General features: G+C 46.5%; 1 protein-coding gene across 3 annotated transcripts in view; it reads right to left on the bottom strand.

Annotated features, from left to right (window-relative positions):
- Positions 1–22,423, bottom strand: part of OR6Q1 (olfactory receptor family 6 subfamily Q member 1) — an 83,743-nt gene that overhangs the window by 12,963 nt on the left and 48,357 nt on the right. The window contains exon 3 of one of the 3 annotated variants that reach the window (XR_002182405.2): positions 14,960–16,149. The exons of the other annotated variants lie outside the window; for them this stretch is intronic. The gene's annotated coding sequence lies outside the window, so the exon portion shown is untranslated. Of the gene's footprint in view, positions 1–14,959; positions 16,150–22,423 lie in introns of those variants that run through there. 3 annotated transcript variants of the gene reach the window in all.

The following is a 22,423-nucleotide window of genomic DNA, read 5'->3' as shown; positions in this document are numbered from 1 at the left end:
TGTTCTCAAACTTCTCTCCACCAAGCCCTAAATTTCCCCAGTTGCCAGGTGGCTGCAGAGAGGCACCCACCGCGTGGAGTTCCCACGAGCCCTGCTTCAACAATTAGGAAGCGGCAGAGTCCAGATGAGAACACAGCTCCATCTGACCACAGCCCACCATCTTCCACCGAACCAACTTCTGCGGCAGCTGGCTTTCCTGAAACCAAACCTGGTCAGTTACCTGGGAGTTCTCTCGTTATTCCAGCTGCTTCAAAACTGAGTAGGCATGGCCCGTCCCTCAAAGCTGCTCACGGACAGCCTCCTCACGAAGGGGACAGATGGGAAGCGGAGGCATAGCAAAGAAATGGGAAGGGTCTCCAGTCATAGATACAGCAGAGACCCCAGTCCCAAGGCAAGCCAGAGAGCCCACTGCAGCAGCAGGGATCCAAGGTGGACAGAGCTTTCTGAGCTCCCAAATAGGAATAATACCTGCTCTTCCTGACTCCCAGGACATTATGTGAATCAATGCATAGTCAATGTGCAGGCTCTTTGAAAGCTTTAAAGACAGACTCCAGGAAGCCCTTCTTATTATGTTGATTCCATTCCTGATGGTCTAATGATGACTGCAGAATTTCAAAAAAGGGGAAGCCTTGGGGATGGCAACCTCAGTAGGGCCCTGGGTACGGCCTTGAAGTTGCACTTGAATAATAAGAAAATCGATTTTTGCTTATGCTGTAGTTTATTTGAGGTATCTTGAGAGGGCAGGCAGAGATGAAGGGGGCCTAGAGCCCCAAGGGCCCCTTGACAGCCCTACTATATGTGAGCTGAAGCAAATCAGTTGAATTCTGTGTGCCTCGGTTTCCTCACTTGAGAAGTAGATTGATATTTAAAAGCACAGTGAACAGACTAAGGACACAGCTGGGGAAGGAGAAGGTGGGAGGAATGGAGAGATATTTTACCATATGTGAAATAGAGCCTGTGGGAATTTGCTGTATGAATCAGGGAGCTGAAACGGGGGCTCTGTGACAACCTCGAGGGCTGGGATGGGGTGGGAGGCTCTCGAGGGAGGAGACATACGTATTCCTGTGGCCGATTCATGTTGATGAATGGCAGGAAACAGCACAATATTGTGAGGCATTATGCTCAGTAAAAGCAATTTTTAAAATTTTTTAAATAAACCAAACCATAATGACTCTGTAAAGGAGTTTTTGAAGGAAAAAAAGATGAGATGACAGGTTGGGGCAACTGAAGGCAGATTGGGTTACCCTGGTGTGAAGGCTCTTGACTAGGTGTGGTGTCTCTTTGGTTGGCGATGAGTTTTCCGTTTGCCGCCTTCTGCTTGCTTTGTGCTTCTTAGTTCCCAGCCTTGATGTCAACCAGAAGCTAGCCAGCCCATCACCATGCCCGTGAATCTCCAGAAGTGTCACTCCCTACCCCTGCTAGCTCTCTGCTTGTACTCCAGGAAGAACACACAGGTCCCAACGTGCTCAGAACCTCGGGGGTGGTGGCAGAGGCAGGCTCTTCGATCTCACTGAATCCCCAGTTCAAGGATCACATCTTTTCTGAACCAAAGAGAGGGGGCAGAGGTCCCCCGCCAGCTGAACCAGGAAAGGGAAGAAACAGGAGTTGTCACCAGCTATAAAAGAACTCATCTCCCGTGTACGTACCTCTCTCTCACTCCCGAGGGTGACCCAGTACCTCTCACTCCCCAGGGGTGACCTGTGAGATCAGCTCTCCATGGAGGCTCAGTGCACTCAGACAACAAAGGACAGAAGACAAGGAATCATGGAAAACCCTGCCCCACGGGGCACGCAAAAGCCATATGGGAGCCCGATTTGTAGACTAGCTGGACAAACACCCACAGGGGCCAACCTAGGAAGGTTGCCTGGCAGCTGGACTCCGGCTCGGTCTGTGGCTCTGACAACTCTGTGTGCATGCTCAGTTGTTCGTTATGCCCAACTCTTTGTGGCCCCATAGACGATAGCCTGCCAGGCTCCTCTGTCCATGGAATTGCCCAGAAAGAATACTGCAGGGGGTTGCCGTTTCTTACTCCAGAGGATCTTCCCAGTGCAGGGGTTGAACCCCTGTGATCTGTGTCTCTGTCATTCACAGGCGGGTTCTTTACCACTAGCACTGCCTGGGAAGCCCTGACTACTCTGGGGTAGGGTAAAATGAAATCTCAAGAGTTCCAGACTTACCAAGGTTACAATGAGGTCTTCCTCTACTAGGTTAGGTGGGTTTTACCCACCTACCTACATGCCCTTTATCCCCGGGTGGGGAAAATCAAGACTAATAACAATGAGTATGACTGAATAGCCTGTTTGGTTCAGGCTCTGTGCAATTCAGATGTGAAACACCCAGCCTCAACCCGCATGAAGTCCAGAGTCCCATAGAGGCTGTGACCGAGCGTCACTTTTACCCTGAACGTGCGTGCTTGAGAGCTAAGTCACTTCAGTCATGCCTGACTCTGTGTGACCCTATGGACCACAGCTTTCCAGGGTCCTCTGCCCCTGGGGTTTCCCAGGCAGGGGTACTGGAGTGGGTTGCCATGTTCTTCTCCACTGTTGGATTATAGGAGACTGCGGAATCAAAGTTAACAGGACTCTGGAGCTGAGTAGTTCTTTAGCATACATATGGGCTCATTCTCCTTGATTGCCTATGACTTGGGTCCAGCCTTAATGTTTCAGGTGTTTTAATGTTAATAATATTTATTATTAACTAAATAATAAAGCTATCTTCCCAACTAACCAAGTCTTACCCTTTTACCCAACCTCACAAACCTAGCTCAGTGTAAAACATCATAGACTTGGATTTGTATCCCACATAAGCCTCTGCATGGATCTGCTACTTGGGGGAAGTCAATCTCTCTGAGCCAGTTTCCTCATCTCTAAAGTCAGGAAGAAAATACTACCTGACAAAGACATGCTTAGAGATAAATGAAGCAAGGGTCTGCTCACCCAACAGTGGACGTGAGACGGTTGCACATAAAACTCTGGGCTTCTCTAGGCAGGGAGGATGTTTAACAGTAGCACACCTGTATCTGTGCTCATTGGGAAAACCCCTTTCCAGTTCTGACCCAAGTAGACCCAATCTGACAGAGACTCTTACTTCCCAAGACTACAAAAACCATCTTCTGCACAAACATACTAGGTTGATTAAAAGCAATTAATTAGGGGGACATCCCTGGGGGTCCAGTGGTTACGACTCTGAGCTCCCAATGCAGGGGGCCCAAGTGTGATCCCTGGTCAGGGAACTAGATCCCGCATGCCACAGAAAAGATGGGAACAAAGATCTCATGGCTGCAAGGAAGACCTGGCACAGCCAAAGAAATAAATGATTTTTTTTTTTTAAGCAATTAAGAAGACCATCATGCCAGCAGCCCAGGGACATTCAGGAGGGAGGAACAGCCTGGAGAACCAAGAAACAGAGGCAGGTGTCAAATTCTGCTCTCAAATTCAGGTCCTGCGGGTTCCTGTCTGCCCCCTCCTCCCCTCTCGCCTTCCAGAGCATCTCTGCCCTGACAATGCAAACCAACCCCGTCCCGCCCGCCCCTTAAGTTCTATCGGTTGTCCCAGTTTTACACCACCGAAGTCCGAAACTGAGCGGTTAAAGGCAGAATTCTCCTCTGTCAGGGCAATAAAAGAGGCTTTGAATGATCATATTCCTTTTAGTCTCCTCTGGGCTGAGGAATCAAATAGCCCAGCTCCAAAACCAGGACACAGAGGGGATGATCAACAGAACCAACTCTTTGACAAAAGAAGAGGAACACAGACGTGAGTGTGAGGCTGAGGTCTTCACTGTTCCTCTGAAAAGAGATCTGAGACCACTCCTGGGCTTCCGCGGTGGCTCAGCTGGTGAAGGATCCGCCTGCAGTGCGGGAGACCTGGGTCCAACCCCTGGGTGGGGAAGACCCCCTGGAAAAGAGAAAGGCTACCCACTCCAGTATTCACGGACTGGATAGTCCATGGGGTCTCAGAGCGTCGGACACGATGAGCACCTTTCGCATACACACACGTACACTGGTAGTTCTAATTTTTCCATCATCACGATGAAGTATGTGGCACTGTACAGTCTTCCCAGCTGGTGCTGGTGCCAAAGACCTTGCCTGCCAGCCCAGGAGACGTGGGTTCCAGCCCTGGGTCGGGAAGAGTCCCTGGAGGAGGGCATGGGAACCCGGTCCAGTATGCTTGCCTGGAGAATCCCCATGGACAGAGGAGCCTGGCGGGCTACAGTCCACGGGATTGCAAAGAGTCAGACACAACTGAGCGACTCAGCAGGCACGCATGCACATAGCATCGTATCCAGCTCTCATTTCACAATAGAGACTTAGACTTCTCAAAATTATGTTTTTCATCTTTAACAACATCCAGAAACAAAGCCTGGGCTAGTGTTTTTGCAGGTATTCTTTTTAATGCATTTTTATCATGAAATATTTCCATCTATTCAAATGTTTACTCAAGAAGGAACATGATACAGTGATGAATGTATGCCCCTTCCCTAGCTTTATCAAATATTGACCTTTGGCAGTTATTACAGACTGAATGTTTGTGTCTCTCCAAAATCCATATGTTAAATGCTAATGTCCGATGTGATAGTACTAGGAGTTGGGATCTTTGGGGGGTAATTTGGTCAGGAAGATGGAATCCTAATGAATGCAATTAGTTCTCTTTCACAAGGGGGCTCCAAAAAGCTCTCTTGCCCTCTTCCTTCCATTTGAGGATACAACAAATATTTGGCAGTCTGCAACTGGAAAGAGTTTTCTCACCAGACACAACCGTACTGACTCCCTGATCTCAGACTTCCAGCCTCCAGAACTGTTAGGAATCAATTTCTGTTGTTTGTGTACCACCTAGTCAGTGGTATTGTTACAGCAGCCTGAACTAAGACAGCGATATTTACTTAGGATGTCTTTTTGTAAAAATATATATATATATAGCTGATATATGCTAGCTAGATAGCTAGCTAGAAGAAAGAAAGAGAAATCTTTAAAGTACACGCACAATTTATAACCTGCTTTTCCGTTTCTCCAGGCCATCACCCTCACTCTTTCCTCAGAACTAACCATTCTCATGTATTTGGCATCATCCTGCTCAGGCGTGATTTATACCATTTGTTATCCATAAACATTATATTATTTTCAAATTGCATTTCCTTAAAATGTACATAGATGGTATCAAACTCCATATATCACTTTGTAATTTGCTTTTCTCATAGAACATTGTTTTTCATTTTTTATGTTATATTTGCATCTCTAGTTTCATTCACTTTAATTTCTATGTATATTCTGTGGTATTAAAAAAGCATAATTTCCTCTTGGTTCTCTTGCAGGAGGGCGTTTGTTTCTGATTTTTTGCTCTCCCTAAGGAGAAGGCAATGGCACCCCACTCCAGTGCTCTTGCCTGGAAAATCCCATGGATAGAGGAGCCTGGTAGGCTGCAATCCATGGGGTCGCTAAGAGTCGGACACGACTGAGCAACTTCACTTCCACTTTTCATTTTCATGCATTGGAGAAGGAAATGGCAACCCACTCCAGTATTCATGCCTGGAGAATCCAAGGGACGGGGGAGCCTGGTGGGCTGCCATCTATGGGGTCGCACAGAGTCAGACACGACTGAAGCGACTTAGCAGCAGCAGCAGCAGCAGCAACACCATTTTCAATTATTTGTAGAAATTTTGTGTATTCTCTAAATGCACATACTTTGTTATACAGTCAATGTTTTCCAATCTTTGGGCTTTGTGCAGCACCATGAAGTTTCATGTCGTGAAATGCACCTGTCTTCCCCTGTATGGTTTGTGCTCTTGTTCTCAACCTTGTCCTAAAAATGTCTAGGTTTTTTTTTTTTCTGTACTGAGGTCTTTGATATGGATTAAATACCTGGATTTAATCTTTGCTTATGCCATGAAGCAGAGATCAAATTTTAGTTTTTCCTCATGTTGAGAATATCCTTTCTCATTAACTGATAATATCTCTTCTGTTTTATATCCAGGGGGATACTCAAAATATTTAACAACTTGGATGATGACCAGCCTTTTTTTGTTATTATTACTTATTTCTATACATGTCTTCTATTTCTTGATGAGTTTTACTACCTCTTTAACTATTTCATTATTTTCCTTTTTTCAAAGAATAAGTTTTTGGTTTTGTGTCCTCTCTAAATGTCTAATTAATTAACTTATTCTCTTATATTTGTTATTTCCCTTCTTCTACTAATAAGCTACTTCATTGTTCTTTTTGTTTTTTAGTGGACTCCACATTTATTTTCATTTTTCTCATTTATAACAAATACAATTAAGCTGTATATTTTCCTCTAGACACCACTGTAGTTACATCAAGCAATTTTTTTTTAATTTTAGCACATTTATTATTGTTCAGCTATAAATATTTTATTATTGTGTCATCTATTTCATCTTTACTCAGAGTGATTCAAGGTTGCATTCTTAAGTTTCCCAAAAGGTGGAAAAAGAGATGGTAGGGATGTGTTAACTACATTTTATCGTTTAAATTATTCATAACTTAATTATGTGGTGGGGATTACTAGGTACCAGGCACAGTGAGAAAAAGCAGTCTGGGTTAGAGCAGGCTTGAAAACTCGGGACCGAGCACAGTGCCCACCTCAGAGCCAAAGGAGCCTTCACTTTTCCCGATAATGCCCACAGGGACGAGTCCTTATGCCTGAGACGGAATGAGGGCTTGATGGGGATGACTGCACCAAAGTCTGCTGTGCCCTGCTGTATTTTAAACGGATAACCAACACGGACCTACCGTAAAGCACAGGGAACTCTGCTCGGTGTCGTGAGGCAGCCTGGGTGGAGGGGAGTTTGGGGGAGAGTGGACACACATATGTCTGTGGCTGAGTCCCTTTGCTGTCCACCTGAAAGTATCACAACACTGTTAATCGGCTACACTCCAATATAAATCAGAAAGCTAAAAAAGATCTGGTGTGTCTTTTTATCAACAATATGGCAAGAGCCTCCTGGTCTCCAGGGACTTCAGGGCAGAGGACAGTCGGCTTGGCCTGAATGAGAGGAAACCTTCCTGTAGGTACATATTGCTGCCTATGCACGCAGTGACTCCAGAAGCGTGTGTGATAACCCGGCGTTTTCCAGTCTGCACCTGTTGGATTCTGTCCTCTGCGCGTGTATTATCTGTCCACGCGCGGGTTCCCCTTCACCATCACTTCCGGGGCTGCCTTCACTCTGCTCTGCGCTGGCTCCCCGCGTCTCGGTTAGCTCCCTTTCTTGACTTACACCCTTCATTGTGTGGAGCACACCCTTCCACAAAGGCCCTCTAAGAAAAGGCATGGGAAAGTATACTTTCAATGTTTCGTTAAAATTGAAGTATGGTTTATCTACAATGTTGAGCCAATATGCTTTACAGCAGTGAGAACGTATACTTTCTGATATTTGGAGTTTCTTTCTTTGGGGGGTTTCTAAGAATCCACACTCTATTGGTAAGTTGACTGGATATAGAATTCTAGATTCTTTCCTTTAACATTTATGAGATATCACTCCATTCTTATCTACGTTCTTCTTGAGACACTAAAGACCTTATCATTCATGGTCCTTTGAATGTGTGTGTGTTTTTCTCTGAAACACATTAGGATCGTCTCTGTTTCCCTAGGTTTTGAAATCTCACAAGGATGTGCCTTGGTTGGCTGTATTATGACCCATTCTACTCGGCATTTGGTGAGCTCTTTTAGCATCCACATTCATGTACTTTAACCTGGGAAGTTTTCCAGAATTATTTTATTCCTTTTCCCCCATCCATTTCCTTCGTTCTCTCCCTCTAGAGCTAACATTATTCATACATTAAATGTTTTATCTTTTCTCTCTTATTTTCCCCTCTATGCTCCATGCTTTTGTTCTGATTTCTAGGCAACTTCGTTAACTTCGGCTTCCAGCACTTTCACAGAGTTTTTTCATTTCTGCCATCATGTTTTTAATTTCTAATTGTCCTTTTAAAAAAAAATTCTGAATTTTTAACATTCTGTTACATAAACACAATCTCTTTTTCTCTAACAACACTGACTTTACAATTTTTGGTTCTCTGCTTCCTCCTCCCCCTATATAGTCTCCATTCCCTCCAAGTTGCTTTCTTCTGTTCATTGTGCTGTCTGTGTTCCACACTAGAGGCTTCCCTCAACTGTCTAGTAATCTTAGATCATCTCCTCGGGACAAAGTATAAAGTGTTCGTCGCTCAGTCATGCCCAACCCTTAGCAACCCTATGGACTGTAGCCCGCCAGGCTCCTCTGTCCATCGGATTCTCCAGGCAAGCATACTGGAGTGGGTAGCCACTCCTTTTTCCAGGGGATCTTCCCGACCAAGGGACTGAACCCGGGTCTCCCGCATTCAAGGCAGGTTCTTTACCATCTGAGCCACTTTAGGATCAAGCAGGAGTTCTGGGCAGGTGAGTGTGACTTAGGAGCTTTCCCCTACGGTGGTCTGAGTAGGTCACTTCCTGGGGGAGCCTCTCCATGTCTTTATCTTTAGGACTTTCTTCTTTGGCTCTATTTCTCATAGAAGAATCTTCCAAACACTTACTGGACGGTCCAGTTCAGGCCCCCAGCATTCTAGAGCCAAGAGGGAAAGTCCTGGGCGTCTCAGCATTTCATAGTCTTTCCACACACGGTCACTCAAGACCCCTGGCTTTCAACATGGTAGTCCCACCCCCAGCCACGCCTGATGCACACGGACACACAGGCTCTGTTTCATCATCTTACAGTGTTTCTTGGATGAGAGAGCACTGTGGGGGAGAGAAAAGCGAGGCGCACTTGCTTTTCAAACCACTTGCACTCAACCCTTCTGGTTTAGCCTCTACTTTTGCCCAGGTGCAGAGTCTTCTGGAGTTGCTAGTTCTGGAGATTTAGAGGGTTCTCAGGGTGAATTGCGGAGAAGGCGATGGCACCCCACTCCAGTACTCTTGCCTGGAAAATCTCATGGGTGGAGGAGCTTGGTAGGCTGCAGTCCATGGGGTTGCTAAGAGTCAGACACGACTGAGCAACTTCACTTTCACTTTCCACTTTCATGCATTGGAGAAGGAAATGGCAACCCACTCCAGTGTTCTTGCCTGGAGAAACCCAGGGATGGCGGAGCCTGGTGGGCTGCCGTCTATGGGGTCTCATAGAGTCAGACACGACTGAAGCGACTTAGCAGCAGCAGGATGAATTGGGGTTTTTTGAGCTTCCTGAGACCACAATGACTCAAGGTCTGGCTGGTTTACTAATCAGTGACCACTCCTTCCTCTCCTCTCCGGATTCCGAAACACTGTTGCCGTGGTCTCTTCACCTGTTCTCCCCCTTCTTGTTGGTTTCTTTTCTCCTGTCTTTAATCTCTTTACTGTGATTTCACTGTGCTTTAGAAGGATTGTGAACCTGCATGTTAATATGTATAACCAAATAGCCACCTAACTCAAAGCCCCATGTGATCATTTCTTCATGTTCAGATATTCTAACTTGCTCTTTCTCATATCTCCCCACTCTTTTACAGCCAATCTTTTTGTTATTGAAGTGGAAGTTTTTATTTTATTTACTTCTTTGAAACAATCGGTATATTTACTTGAAAGCTTTGTCTACATTTTTTTTTTCAATTTTGGGGCATGCAGCATCCACAGTCCTAATTCCCCAACTTGGGATCAAACCTGTGTCCCCTGCAGTGGAAGTGTGGAGTCTAAACCATCGGACTACCAGGGAAGTCCTAAGCCTTGTCTAATCATTCTGTAAAATCAGTTTCATCAGAAGTGAACTCCTGTTCTAACTGTTGGTTTGTTGGCTACTTTTCTTAGTACTAGCTTTTATTCATCAATTTTTTAATGCTGAATAGTAGTGGTGAGAGTGGGCACCCTTGTCTTGTTCCTGACTTTACGGGAAATGCTTTCAATTTCTCACCATTGAGGATAATGTTTGCTGTGGGTTTATCATATATGGCTTTTATTATGTTGAGGTATGTTCCTTCTATGCCTGCTTTCTTTCTGGAGGGTTTTTATCGTAAATGGATGTTGAATTTTGTCAAAGGCTTTCTCTGCATGTACTGAGATAATCATATGGCTTTTCTCTTTCAGTTTGTTAATGTGGTGTATCACAATGATTGATTTGTGAACACTGAAGAATCCTTGCATCCCTGGGATAAAGCCCACTTGGTCATGATGTATGATCTTTTTAACATGTTGTTGGATTCTGTTTGCTAGAATTTTGTTGAGGAGTTCTGCACCATGTTCATTGGTGATACTGGCCTGTAATTTTTTGCTTTGGTTTATAGTCTTATTTGGAATATGAGGTGGTGTGTTTGTTTCAGCCCCCTCTCCTCTCTCTCTCTCTCCCTCCCCTCTTCTCCTTTACCTATATATCCCATTGTCCTGCTTAGCAGCTTTGGGGGTCCCCCAGCCAAACCTACCGCAGGCAGCCAGAGGGACCATTCTACAGAGCCAGTGGGCTGTGGCCGGTGCAGGTGGGTCGGGGGGAGGCTGACTCAGCCATCGCTCCCAGCCTGGAGCTGGAGGGGAGCCACTGCTCCTTCAGCGTTTGGCAGCAGGTCTATTTCTAACCTCTCCCCACGCGGGTGGAGGATGAGAAATGAATTCCGCCCTCACGCTGGGCTTTAGTCCGTGAGCCTGCCTCTGTTTCCTCATCTCACAGGAAATGCTCTCGACTCGGTTCCCTCCACGAAGTGCCTCAGCATCCAGACCACGGGTCCACCTCCCCCTTCACCCCTGGTCTGTGCCAGCTGGACCTTCGAAAGTGCCTGTCTGCTATCTAAGCCTGACTGCCTTCTTCGGTTTACTGTTTGTGTTTGTCTTATCCAGTACTTGCTACGTTTGTAGAGCAGAGGAGATTCTCACAGCATGAACTCCATCTCACACTGGCTGTCAATAGATAAAGTTAGATGTTTAGATTGCATAAATCTTCACTGTGGTCAAAATTCTGATGCCCAGCGTGGCCAGGCCAGGCCAGTTTTGTGGGCCCCACAGCCACCTCGTTGCCGTTCCTGCTCAGTCGCTCAGTCGTGTCCGACTCTTTGTAACCCTGTGGACTGCAGCATGCCACGCTTCCCTGTCCTTCATCATCTTCCTCAGTTTGCCCAAACTCATGTCCGTTGAGTCACTGATGCCATCCAACCAGGTTAGTTTTGTGGTATCGAATGCCACCTTAGCCAGGCTTAATTTTGTCTCCATCTGTGGCATGTTACTGAAGCACCAGGCATGTAAGAGGCTGTCAAGACTAAGTATGAACTGAATTTATCCTGAGCATTCAGGATTCAAATAGTAATAAAGTTGAAAGAAATTGAAATAAAGATTTGAAGTTAACTCATTTTAGAAAAGTCTTTTCCTGTGATACCCAACCTTATGGATCCTCAGGCTGTAGGGAGGATGGAATTGGTGCTCCGGGTAGGGCACGGATCACGCTGTCTACATTGCTTGAGTCTGCTAGGATACACCTGGTGCACGCATGCACTCGAAGGGGCCAGAGGATCCAGGGGGTATAGACGTCTTTAGAGGATCAACAGGAAGAGAGAAACAAAAGGGACCAGGAAACAACTCTCCAGCCAACAGGAGAAAGGATTAAAAACAGAAAAAGATGATTATCACCAATGAAATAAAGTTTTCCTTCCTTCCAGTAAACCTCACCCTGTACACAACAAATAAAAAGCTATTAACATAGATGCACAGGTTTTGTAAACCCAAAGAAGCTGCAGGAAGACAAAACAGCTCCTAGGCCCTCTGGAATGTATAAGTACCTTCTACGAGAGCTGGGATTTATCTGTGCTGTTCATAGCTTTCTGCCTAAGACATAGAGTTGAGTCACTGTGGAGTGAATGAATAAATAGATTAAAGGTGCTCAGAAAAGATTTGCTGTAGCGGATACCAAGGCAAGCACTTGTGAAAATAATTTATACTGTGGATACAGAGAGGGAGCAAATTAGCTCAGACTCCAAGATTCAAGGCAACTTGAGTGCAAAAGAAAAAGAAAATCAAACCAGACAAATGCGTGTCCAACACTGGCCTCGGGGAGGATCATTGTAGCAGCCTTCAGGGACATCCGTCCATAGCAGGGAAACGGGGTGAAGTCTGAAGCACGGGGTAGCCCATCCCCCAGGAGCTCACACATGAGCGAAGCATCAACAATTAAATGTTTGGGGGGGTGTGTCTGTGTGTGTGTGCATGATACAACGGTCTCTGTCAAACAAATGTATTAGTTCAATTGTATGGTAAGACTGCTTGATCTGAATTTCAGCTATCCCTAGAAGTCCCGGGAAAGGAGAATTGACCAGGAACAGCCCTTAAAAACAATTATGAAGAGATTCAGAAGTAAATTGCATGGATAACAGGGCTATCTGTATAATCCCTGTGTACTCAGGATGTTGCCAGGGTCCCAATGCCAGGGGAAGCTTGGCATGCTGCAGTCCATGGGGTCACAAAGATGTGGATATGACTTAGCGACTGAACAACTACAGGAACAAGGAGGCACTGGAGACCACGGTTATTTTTTATTTCATTTATTTGTTTTGGTTGTGCTGGGTCTTTGCTGCTGCGCAGGGGCTTGCCTAGTTGTGGTGAGTGGGGCTGCTCCTCGCCGTGAGTGGGGCTTCTCACTGTGCTGGCCTCTCCTGTTGCCGAGCACAGGCCTGGGCACAGGGGCTTCAGTCCTTCCAGCACAGGGGCTCGGGCGCTGTGACTCACGGGCCCTGGAGCTTCAGTCCTTCCAGCACAGGGGCTCAGGAGCTGTGACTCACGGGCCCTGGAGCTTCAGTCCTTCCAGCACAGGGGCTCAGGCGCTGTGACTCACGGGCCCTGGAGTGTGGGCTCAGCCGTTGTGGCACAGGGGCTTCGTTGCTCCGAGGCATGTGGAATCTTCCTGGGCCAGGGATTGAACCCGTGTCCCCTGCAGTGGCAGGGGACTTCTTATCCACTGTACCGCCAGGGAAGTCCCCAGGTTTCTTTAAAGGTGGGTGGCTGAGGCGATGAATGCCCCTTACCACACTGGTGCCGTTGGGGACCTCACTACCCCTTCTCTGGTCCTCAGGTTCCTTGTCTATAAAATGAGACCTTGTCTATCAGGAATATGTTGGTTGCAAATAACAGAAAAACTGACTCCCGCTCTCTTAATCAGGAATTCAAATTTATCTGTCAGAGAAAGACAAATACTTTATGATAACACTTACTTGTGGAATCTGACAAACTAGCAAATGTTGAGAAACAGAAGCAGACTCACAGACAGAGACAGTAACTTAGCTGCTGCCAGTGGCGAGAGGGAAGAGGGCAGGGGCCGCACGGGAAAAGGGAATCGAGAGGCGTAGACTATTGTGTACAAGATAAACTACAAGGACACCTTGTAGGGTAAAGGTAACACAGTCACTACTTTATAGTAACTATAAATGGAGTGGAACATTTGAAACTTGCCAATCAGGGTGGGATGGATTGGGAGATTGATATAATATTGATACAATGTATAAAATGGGAGAAGGAAATGGGAACCCACTCCAGCATTCTTGCCTGGAGAGGAACATGGACAGAGGAGCCTGGCGGGCTGCAGTCCACAGGGTCGCAAAGTCAGACGCGACTGAGCGACGAACACTGACTAATAAAACAGATAACCGACGAGAACCTGCTGTATCGCTCAGGGAATTCTACTCAGTGCTCTGTGGTGACCTAAATGGGAAGGAAATTCAAAAAAAGAGGCAAAATATGTATCAGTTAAAAAAAAAAGGAATATGAAAAACAATGCACAGCCTTTCCTGTTACAAAGGAAAAAGAACTGTGAGATGCTGCTTCTGCTCGTCAAAATTAGGAAGAGACAGGAGAGATACAACAATCCGTGGTCATTACTGTGTAGCCAGAGGTGTACAAGCTTGTTTGGAGAGTGTGTTAACACATTTAAAGTTTTATTTCTTCATTTATCTAGCCACTCAACAAATATTGTGTAAGGATTTTTTTTGTAAGGAATTGTTTTGTGTAGTTGGGAAATTGGTATCAAACGTTTTTCAATATTTACTTTTTTCTTCTTGGGATTACGTCCGAAAATCTATCCTGAAGAAATAAACATTGAGGAGCAAAAATTAAAAAAAAAAGATTACATGCCATTCGAATTTTTTAAAATAAATAAAAATTATGAATCACTATATGGTACAGCTGTAATTTATATAACATCGTACGGCAGGTATACTTCAATTTGGGGAAAAGAAAAAGAATGACAACGTATGGGTTTGTAGAACCCAAGAGTCCCCAGAGCCAACTTTCTCCATCTCCCTGTTCTATCCACTTCTGTGTTGGCTTCACTCTCAACAAGCCCCCTCCACTCAGTGGCCAAGGGGCTGCCAGGAGCTCCAGATTTATGACCTTGCACACAAATCCAGTGGAAAAGAAAGCTCACCTCTCCTGCAGTCTGAGTGGACGTCATGAAGTAGCATCGCACTGTCTCCCAAGGGGTCAGATCACCACCCCGACCAGAAAGACGCGCTGTGCTTACTGCTGCCGTCTGACAGGCACGCTTGCCCCAGCTCTCCCCACCGAGACACTCCCAAACTGGCCCACCCATCACACCACGTGGCAGTGCATGTCAGAGCAAAGCCTTGAGGATCACAAGCCCCTTACAGCAATCTGTGGTAGTCCAGAGGGGAGGCAGAGAGGATTCCCAGGCTGTGTCTCTGAAAGGGTGTCGTAACGGATTAGCAATGCCTGCTAAACAGCTCAAGCCCAGGCAGTAATTCACAAGTAGCCGACATTTGCCATCCCGAGAAGATGCCATCCAGAGCTTCATGTCTGGGGCCAGGAGACAGAGAGGCCGTCAAGAGTGCTTTTGTAACCCCGAGGACTTGCAGGACGTTAATTGTGCTTCCATATCTGATCTGGGAGGGAGACAGGAAGACTCAAAGAAAACTTCACAAAGAAAATAGCCTTACAATCATCCTCGAAGGAAGAGATGCAATATGTTTTAGTTTTATTAAACAATCAGAACAAATCTGAGTTCTAACTCCAGCTACATCTCTGAATCATTGTTTAAATGCAGAGAACTTAAAATTATATCCCAACATCTAAGCCATGGTCTGGCCATTGACAGTATATAGAATAGTTAGTAAGTGAATAGTCTTGAGCACGTTGCTGCATCCTCTCTGCTTCAGTTTTCCCATGTGTCAGAGACTTAAGAGCACTTCCTTACAGAGTCGTTATGAGGAACCCATGGGATTATGTGTGTACAGTCATCAGTAGTGGGAACATTAAGGTACTCTGACAACCCCATCAGTGTTGCTGCTCTAAGACATTAATCAAGAGGCATATTTCCCGGTGCCTACTATGTACTCAGTGCCTGGGAATTAGGCGAGATGGGGGGTGTGAAATATCCAGAAGAGGGGAGACAGCTTGCAGCCTTAGGGACTGTCAGATCACGCGCGCTCCGGAGCTACAGCAACTTCTCACCCAGGACTGTGAACGTCAGGAGAGGGCAGCAGAGAGCTCTGGGGCTGGAAGGCGCCCACACGTCATGGGAAGATGATGCTTCGTCTCTGATAGGGTCTACCCCCCTCCAGGACCGCAGGATGAGGTCAGAAACAAAGGCAGAAACCCAGACCCTCACGCTGGCATCCAAGTCAGCCACTTGCTAGCTGTGTGACCTCAGACAAAGCATGTAACCTCTCCAGTCTTCACTTCCCAGTGTCTAAGAGGAGGCTAAAAGTCTGCAGGCTGTTGTAAAGAGTGAAAGAATTGAAGGAGTTGCTGAGTCCTGCAGTAACGTTGTTTCAGGGCAAAGGTGGAGACTACGGATGCCGTAAATCCGAAGCAGGAGATAAGAAGAGAGCTCACTTCCGGAATTGTATTAAAAAACTTTTTTATAATAAAGCACATGTCATAACCACACACAACTACAATTCCACGATGGTCCATGTACTCCCTTGGCCCCTCACACACGTACACCCTGAAGAGTAACTGAGTCAAGGTCATGCTTTTTGTTCACCAAATCCCATTTATTTTCCTCTTCCTGGGCACAGAGAAGGTTGGTTGTGGCCAATGATATGTGAGAAGAGGAGATGTCTGTCTCCCAGGCTGAAGCAGCGGAAATCTCCAGGGTGATCCTTCAGCTCTCTTCCCCTTCTGCCATGGAACAGAAGAATCAATGACCCTGAGCCCTCCTTCTGAGTACAAAGTGTTGCAGAGAATCTAATGCCATCAGCTGAATCAAATGCTATCAGTAGGAAGATAAAAACAAAATTCACCATTGGACTTAGTAACACAGAGGCTGTTAAAGATCTTGAAAGACGCAGCGTTTTTAGCGAGCACAGACTGGACAGGGTTCAAGGCAGCCGGGGAGAAGACCTCACGACACTAAGTAAGGACCACGACCTGGAACAATGTGGCTACAAAGTGACACAAAAATAGGAAAGAGCTGGGGGCAAGTGAAGTCAGAAGGGGGTTGCAGTTTTTCCCGTTGGAAGAAATAGCCAGATGTTTGTATGGTATACGCATGCTTGTTTATCCTTCCATCTGTAGTGAAAGGCTCCATGCCCATCTCCCAGCCCTTGGTTCCCAGACCTTCTGTTCCCAGCGAGACTAGAACATGATAAGCTCGTGATGGCTTCAAAGAAGACGTCACACTCCACATGACTAAGCTCCAAGGCCACCGCTGCCCTCAAGCCCTCGCTGTGAACACCACGCCAAGAGGCAGACAGATGACAGAGGAGGTGTTCCACGCATCAGCCCGTTAGCAAACCGCCTTTAATCACTTTTAGCATCAAAGGACTTCCTTGTGCAGTTTAAAGAGTGAACTGGTACCACGAGGCTTGCGACAGAAAAACCTTCCCTGCCCTCAGCCCTGCCTGTGCCCAGCCTCCACACCCCAAGGCGACCCCTCTCAACTCCGTTTGTTCCTTGGCCTGTTCACCATCGTGTTCCTAAATCACGTGCCTATGGGTGTTTCTTGTTTCTTCTTTTTTGTTTCAAAATTTTAACTGTGGACTTCACAGGATAGGAAACAAGGGTTTCATTCTTTTAACCCACACATCCCTATATACCCTCGACATTCTCTCGATGAAGTTGTATCAAGATTTTTTGTTAAAATTGCTACTTAAGGCTTACATGACATGGCTGACTACAAAAATGTAATTCTTGGCTGAGTCGTCTGGCATGTTACAATCACATACCCTTTCTTACAGGGCAGTTTGCTTTTCCTGAGTTCATATTGCCTTCGTTTTTCATTTGCTTGGCTTTTTATATACGTACGATTGACTCAAACTATCCCCAGACTAGGTCCAAACACAACTCAACATCCACGCCCAGACAAATGCATCAGGTAAGCCACGAGTTGCGTGAGTTTCTCAAAGACGCATCTCCTGGGACCCTGCACACTGCTGCTCCTCTCTGGACTGGCCGCCCTCTTGATCTGATGCGGAGGGCTCGTCCTGAGAATACCGTCAGGATGGGAACACGTTTCCCCTCTCAATCTGAGATCTTCTCTCGGTTTACTTCCTAGTTTTGATGCGCTCTCTGGGGCTTCCTGACACAGGTTGATCGACGGTGTATTTTTTCGACCTGGCGTGTCTGAGCAGTTCTTTCTTGCACCACCCCCATGTCTGAGTGCAAAATTGGAAGTTGCAGATCATCCTCTCTCAGTCTTTGAATGCGTTGCCCGCGTCTTCTGGTTTCCAGTGTTCTGCTGGGAGGCCCAATGCCATTCTGACACTCATCTTTTATTTGTGGTTATTTTACTCTCTAGAAGCTTTCTGCTGCTAAGTCACTTCAGTCGTTTCCGACTCTGTGCGACCCCATAGACGGCAGCCCACCAGGCTCCCCCGTCCCTGGGACTCTCCAGGCAAGAACATTGGAGTGGGTTGCCATTTCCTTCTCCAATGCATGAAAGTGAAAAGTGAAAGTAAAGTCACTCAGTCGTGTCCGACTCTTCACGACCCCATGGACTGCAGCCTACCAGGCTCCTCCATCCATGGGATTTTCCAGGCAAGAATACTGGAGTGGGGTGCCATTGAAGCTTTCTAGGATCTTATAATTAACCCTAAAACTGAAATTTCCTGAGTGGTGCCTTGAGATGGTATGTATTTATTTTTCCAGACTCAGTGAATTTGAATTCTGAAAATACCTTTTATTTCTGAGAATTTTTCTTCATCATTCCTGTGCCAACCGTTTCCCTTCCGATTTTTCTATTCTTTCTTTTTGGAACTTCTATTAGTCAGATGCTAAAACTCTTTGGTTAATCTTTCCAATTTTCTTCTGGTTTTTTAAATTATTTTTCATTGTTTTATTCTATATTTGAGGATATTTCCTCACTTTTATTTTCTAAATCTCCTACTGATGGACGTGAGTCTGAGTGAACTCCGGGAGTTGGTGATGGACAGGGAGGCCAGGCGTGCTGCGATTCATGGGGTTGCAAAGAGTCAGACACGACTGAGTGACTGAACTGAACTGAACTGAATTTTTAAATTTTCTTTTTCTTTTGGCGAGTCAGTCCATTATTGTTTAGTTAGTTAGTTTTGGCTGCGCTGGGTATCCATTACTACTTGTGGGCTTTCCCTAGTTGCAGTGAGCAGGGGCTACTCGTCCCTGTGGCGCGTGGGCTCTCATCTCTGTGGCTTCTCTTGTTGCCGAGCGCAGGCTCTAGGCAAGTGGGCCCCAGTGGTTGCAGTCCTCAGGCCCCGCAGCTGCAGCACACGGGCTTAGCTGCTTCGTGGCCTGAGAGATCTTCCTGGGCCAGGGATTGAACTCGTGCCCTGCTTTGGCAGGTGGGCTCTGAACCCCTGGGCCAGCAGGGAAGTCCCTGGATTTTTAAATTCTCTTAGCACACTATTATTATTCCAGTGTCTCTTCTGCTTGTCATTGCGCCTTCTTTACAGTGCCCTGTTTTTGTTTATGAACAGTTTTTATCCATTCAGTCAACAGCATGGGTTGAGCACTTACTCTGTGACAGTCATGAGCAGATGATAGAAAAATGAACAGAGCTCCTGCTCTCATACAGTGGGCTATTCAACGAGGAGCAACAGAGAGTGAACAACTAATAGATTGTGTCACATTGAGAGGTAATAGATTTAAGCAAGAAATGGAACTAGAAAGTGATGTGAAGTGGTGTCCTCTCGTGCTATATTAATTACAAAGCTGACGTCTAACCTCTGTATTCTGTTTCCCCCGAGTCCTTCTCCTGTTCCTTGACTTTTATCTTGTCTTTTCTTCTAGTATCTTTCCCCTACTTTGTCCACTCACATTGAAGAGCGAAGCACAACTCGGCGTGCCTGGGTTTCTTGCTTATAGACATCAGCAAAGGGCAGTTTAGAGGGGTGCTGGCCTCTGGAGATGGGGGGTCAAGATAGCCTCTTCTCCTGGCTGGTGGTCACCCCAGAGGGGACTTCCCTGCGTCCCTGCTGGAAGCCTGGCCTCGGCACTTTGGGGGCCGTTTGGCTATCAGCAAGCCAGGCAGCCTTCCTGTAGATTTTCATTAGTCTCTGTTGGCAACCGGTACTCAACTACTGCCCTCAATTCTGCATGGCATTCCCAAATCCAAAAGCTCTGTGGGTCGACTTCTACAGCGAAAAAAAAATTGCTCTCAGTCTTTCTTGGAGCAAGAAAACCAATCTGGGGTACAACTGTTTTTTGTTTGGACTTCCTGTTGGCTTCCTGTTTTCAGCCCCAGCCTACCCCTAACTCTAGAGACAGCTGCTAGAGAATTCCCTGGCAGTCCAGTGGTTGGGACTTGACTCTTTTACCCCCTAGGGCTGGAGTTCAATCCCTGGTTGGGCAACTAAGATCCCACAAGCCAAGCGGCCAAAAAACACACAAAAAAAGATACCTGGGTGCCAGCTCCTGAGTCTTTAAGGGTTTCTGCAGAAAGACTCAACTCATGCCTTGTTAGCTTCTCCCAAATGGCAACCCACTCCAGAATTCTTGCCTGGAGAATCCCAGGGGCAGAGGACCCTAGTGGGCTGCCGTCTATGGGGTCGCACAGAGTCGGACACGACTGAAGCAACTTAGCAGCAGCAGCAGCAGCCCCTTTCTAGGGGCTTTAGATTTAGCTTTCTTTCTCTCTCAGCTGCTCTGTTCACCTCCCGTGACATCTTTATCCTTGTGGATTCATACCTTTTACTTTTCTTTTGCTGACATTTCGGCGGAGTCATAGAAGGAAACACACACACATAAACCGTAGTCTCAATTCCCACGTTTAACTAGTCTAAGTATTCCGTGGCAGCCACTCTAAAATTGCCATTGATAGAATTTTAAAATAACAAGTTCTGATTCACCGTGAGTGTGAGTGAGTCTGAGTTCACTGCCAGGCCAAGCAGGGAAAATCTGATCCAACTCAGAGGGAGTCGATCCTGTGGGGTGGGATCTTCAGGTTAACTGTCAAAAATAAGTCAGAGGTGACTGGTCCCAGTCTTGTGGGTTCATCGCATGTAAGGATCTGGCAAGCCAGCTTCAGGAGCTTGTGACCTGTGCAAACACTTCCTGAACTGCCCAGACAGGGCCCTTGTGCTCAGACGGCCCCACACTTGGTTTACAATTTCACGATCATCATCCTGAAATCCCAAAGCAAAGGGCCCCACGTTTTCATTTTGCCCGGGCTCCACAAGGCATGTCACCAGTTCTGGATACTCACGGAGTATAGGAACCCCATGAAGACGGTCTTGCCAACCAAAGGCAAGCAGCAAGATAAAGGTAAAAGCCATGCAGTTCACAGGAAAGAAGATTGTCTGATTCAAACAGTTCCTTATCTTGTCAGTTCAGAATTGACCAGTAGTGGAGCTCAGCTCAGGCCAGTGACTGAACCTCCAAGTCCATTTTTAGCTTCTTAGGAACGGTGTTGGCCCCGCAGTTCAGTAGGTTGGGCACAAATAAGACATCTGGTCCCTTGCAAACAGAAAACAGTCACAAAGTCACCATCAGAGCTGTTTCTCTACTAATCCCGATCAGTTTTCTGAGAAGCAGTTGCTTTGGGCCCGTTTTCTGTGGACTGACCCCTTGTTATCTATCGTCTGTCTAGATTTCTCACACTCTCCAGGCAGAATCATCCACAGGCAGGTGCCTAAGGCCCAGAAAAAGTTCTCTCCTTTGCTGCTCCATATGAAGTCCCCTCTTCCTTAGAGAAAAGCAGCTTGTGTGTGTGTGTGTGTGTGTGTGTGTGTGTGCGGCAGCAACGTGCCCAATGCAAAACCTTATGTTCCAGCCTCTCTGTGGGTAGCCCTGAGCTCCAGCCAATGGATCTCAAGTAGACTGAGCGATGGATTTTAATCCATTAATCATGGATTTCCCAGGAATGTTTTGTTTTCTTGGCTTTTGCATCTCATCCTCTTTTTTGCTGCCTGTAGCTCTTAAGTGATCGCTGAAGCCACAATAAATCACTCAGCAAACGTTTAGTTACCGAGTATTTGCTATGTGGGAAGCCAATGGCGACCCACTCCAGTGCTCTTGCCTGGAAAATCCCACGGACAGAGGAGCCTGGTGGGCTGCCATCTATGGGGTCGCACAGAGTCAGACAGGTACTGTGCCAGGTACTGTTTTGAACAATGGACAAACAGCAATAACAAAGCAAATATGTCTGCCCCTGGGAAGTGTACACTCTCGAGGACCACCCTGCAACTCAAAGAAAGCAGTTAGACTCACAAGGGCCTCAGCTTTAACATTCTAAGCAGCTGAACTAAAGACAGAAACTTATCTGAGAGAAAGGAACTTTATTCAACCCCTTAGGGCTAGCTAATTGGTAAAGGAATATTAGAAATAGCTTGGAATGGAGAAATTAGAGTTGTGATTTACTTTGGATGTGTAATATGTGATTTATTCTGGAACCACAGTTAAAAATAGAACTGGGAAGTCTCTGAAGGCCCAGTGATTAGGACTCGGCACTTTCAGTGCTGGGGGCCACTTTCCATCCCTGGTCGAACTAAGAACCCACAAGCCACATGGTGTGGCCAAAAACCAAAATTTAATCAAATTAAGTGTTTAAATATATACATGCATAAATATTTATAATTTATATATGTAGGGGGGGAGCTTCCCAGGTGGTGATAATGGTAAAAAGAACCCACCTGCCAAAGCAGGAGACGTAAGACATGTGGGTTCAATCCCTGGATGGGGAAGATCCCCTGGAGGAGGGCACAGCCACCCACTCCAGTGTTCTTGCTGGAGAATCCCATGGACAGAGGAGCCTGGAGGACTGTGGTCCGTAGGGTCGCAAAGAGTCGGACACAACTGAAGTGACTTAGCAAGCACGCACGTGTGTGTGCTCCTTAGTCAGGTTGTGTCTGACTCTTGTGACACTGTGGACAGTAGCCCGCCAAGCTCCTTTGTGCGTGGAATTTTCCAGGCAGGAATACTGGAGTGGGTTCCCGTGCCCTCCTCCAGGGGATCTTCCCCATCCAGCGATCAAATCCACGTCTGCTATATCTCCTGCTTTGCAGGTGGATTCTCTACCACTAGCACCACCTGGGAAACTCATCTATGTGTGTGTGTGTGTGTGTGTGTGTGTG

This window comes from Bos indicus, chromosome 15 (genome assembly GCF_029378745.1).
Source record: "Bos indicus isolate NIAB-ARS_2022 breed Sahiwal x Tharparkar chromosome 15, NIAB-ARS_B.indTharparkar_mat_pri_1.0, whole genome shotgun sequence".
Taxonomy (NCBI): domain Eukaryota; kingdom Metazoa; phylum Chordata; class Mammalia; order Artiodactyla; family Bovidae; genus Bos; species Bos indicus.
Note: the sequence above shows the minus strand (reverse complement) of the source record. Positions and strands in the feature narration are given on the sequence as shown.